Source organism: Suricata suricatta, chromosome 16, assembly GCF_006229205.1.
Source record: "Suricata suricatta isolate VVHF042 chromosome 16, meerkat_22Aug2017_6uvM2_HiC, whole genome shotgun sequence".
NCBI lineage: Eukaryota > Metazoa > Chordata > Mammalia > Carnivora > Herpestidae > Suricata > Suricata suricatta.
This window is the reverse complement of record NC_043715.1, coordinates 53,904,922-53,907,297: the sequence shown is the minus strand read 5'-3', so window position 1 is coordinate 53,907,297 and position 2,376 is coordinate 53,904,922.

Below are 2,376 nucleotides of genomic sequence, written 5' to 3'. Positions count from 1 at the left end.
TTAAAAAAAAAACACTCTGGGGGAGTACCTAAGAAGGCTTTTTATTTTTGGAGAGCAGAATTAGGTGGATACATGGATAATTATATGGATAATAATTTTATAATCATGATAGGAGGGAGACTTTTCTATCATTTTAAGACTCTGATCCATATGGGTGTGTTAAAATTTCGAAAGTAAGTATAAAAGTGTTATCTAAGAAAATACTGCTTATTCCAATACAGCAACAACCAGTATTCTCCCCTTAGTCCATAGTTCTCATTATATTGCAATTGTTGACAGGTTTCTAAAACTATTCTGCCCAATGTTGTTGCATTCAAAATGTGCCCAAAGCCATAGAGGCCACCACGAGGTGACCAGGATCCACTGGCAATCTCTTCCCTAGAAACGGAGATGCCTCTTGCCCACAGCCTACCTCATCCCAACGAGCCCCTCCCCAGTCTATGGAGGCGTGGGCCCCAGTGTTCCCTCTTGTCCTGACAACCAATGATTCTGCCATGACAGGCCTGCAGGGAACAAATGTGCAAGGCAGACCACCCTTTGTAAATAATCAAGCCCCCTCACTTGTGGGGAAGAGCACTGGGTGTTGTATGGAAACAAATTTGACAATAAACTATTTTTTTTAAAAAATTAAGCCCTCTTACCACAAGGAGCTGTGCCAACTTCCCCTCCTGGCACTCCAAATATGAGGAAATTTATCTATTTCTAGTTCTTCCAAATCAGAGGCACAGTTGTTTCAACAATCATTCTTGGGGATGTGGAAAAGAGGAGAATGATTTTTTTCCTTCGAAAATCTTGGGCAGGAACTGCTTTCTGACCAGAGTACTGGTATAATTCTCAAGGCTGTAAGGGAGGCTGTCAAAATGCCAATGAGGTACATGCCTGGTGTCTAGCTCTACTCCCCAAAATGCACCTTTCCCCCGACCCAGTTACCCAAAAGCTGTATAGTGTGTACTGTGTACCCCCCAGTTAGTTAGTTAGTTAGTTAGTTAGTTAGTTAGTTAGATAGATTTCCTCATGATGGAGTTCAGGTAGGTTTCACCATTTTAGAAATTCATAACCCTTCTTTGGTACCTACTTCTTGCCATATAATTATCTGTTGTGGCCCTATATTTTTACTTCCATGGTTTCCAGTTATACTTTGTTTGCCTTCACTTTTACACTTCTGATTTTAGTTAGTCTTCTCTATCATTCTATATAGGTCTGTCAATCTGGGGGGGCTTTTATTAACACCAACTTTCCCCATTGTTCATTTTTTCTATATTTGCTATATTTTATATTTTTCATTTCTTTTAAGTTTAAATTTCCTTTCTTCTATGAATTTTGAACACATAGGGTACTTTTCCTGATTATCTGAGATATAAGAAGGTGATTTGTGGTACAGCAAGATTTGCTACAGAATCCTCTATTAAGTTCCTTGTGGGTAAGTTTATGTGTCCCTGGAAGAGTGAAGACCTGGTGATTTCTTCTCAGCTATCTTCCTGATGGTCACTGATTTAATTATGCTCATATATTAGAAGTTGTCAGTACATTCATCTGAGAGTAGTACCTGGAACGACTTTACTTTCCTCATTTGATCTCTTTCAGCTGTATTTTCACTCGGCACCCAGACATTCCTGCCAAAGCCCTGCACAGAAATTTCTTTCCAAAAAGTGTCCATGAGTAGATATAAACATAGTTCCCTTGAGAATGGACACTTAATGACAGACTGGAACAAGGATGGGGAGAGTGAAGGCCATTGAAGACATCCGGGGACTCCCATTCCAGAGAACCATTATGAATGTAATAAATATGGGGAAGTCTTTTATCAAAGCACCAATCTTATTACACACAAGAGTATCCCTAGGGAGAGAATCCATACACATATAATGAATGTGGGAAAGTTCTAACTAGTCCTCCCATGTTGGTGATCATCAGAGGATCATGTGGGAAAAGACCATAACATATGTAATAAACCTGTGAACATGTTTGGTCATTCATCAAAACTAAATACACCTAAGACAACCGGTACTGGAGAGAAAAGGTGTATAGGTAATAAACATGTCATAGCCTTTAACCACCAGCAATGCAGCAAATGCAAAAACCTTACAGATGTGAAAAATGGGGCAAGACCTTTAAATTGTGCTCAACCCTTACTCAACATGAAGTAACTCACACTGGAGAGAAGCCGTACAAATGGAAGGAATGTGGCAATGTCTCTAACCAGCTCTCAACCCTTACAGAAGACCACAGAATTCATACTGGAGAGAAACGTTACCAATGTAAAGAATGTGGCACGGCCTTTAGGCACCTCTCAACCCTGATTGGACATCAGAGAATTCATACTGGAGAGAGACCTTACGAATGTAAAGAATGTGGAAAGGCCTCTAACTGGCACTC